The sequence below is a fragment of the Rhagoletis pomonella genome, unplaced genomic scaffold, assembly GCF_013731165.1.
Source record: "Rhagoletis pomonella isolate Grant_MI unplaced genomic scaffold, Rhpom_1.0 Rhpom_scaffold_04001, whole genome shotgun sequence".
NCBI lineage: Eukaryota > Metazoa > Arthropoda > Insecta > Diptera > Tephritidae > Rhagoletis > Rhagoletis pomonella.
This window is the reverse complement of record NW_023462552.1, coordinates 1-448: the sequence shown is the minus strand read 5'-3', so window position 1 is coordinate 448 and position 448 is coordinate 1.

Here is a 448-nt window from a genome sequence, read left to right as displayed (position 1 = left end):
TTTTTATTAAAATGAATTTTTTTTAATTTTTTTTTTTAAATAAAAAATAATTTTTATGTTTTTTTTCAAAAAGGGGTATTTTTATTTTTATTTTTTTTTTGCTCAAAAGAAAGCTTAGGTATTTTTCTTAAAGAGCTTTGTGGTCGCTTAGTGGGATGCAACTTGTGTATCAATCAAAATTAGCGTTTAGTAACTCGAAACAGCGTTTTTTTTAATTTTTAATATATGACCTATTGTCTTCTTTTTTTCGTATTATTGTGTAAGTGTCTCGGAAACCTGAAAATAAAACTTATATGAGAAGGTATATACAATTACCTTGCCAACGGTATATAACACGCCTAACCAAATTTCATACCCTCGATACTGCCATTCCCGTAGTTAAGGATGATTAAAATTTTTCGTAGTCTAACACAGCAGGTACTCGATTTTGTGCATCCAAACTCTTTAT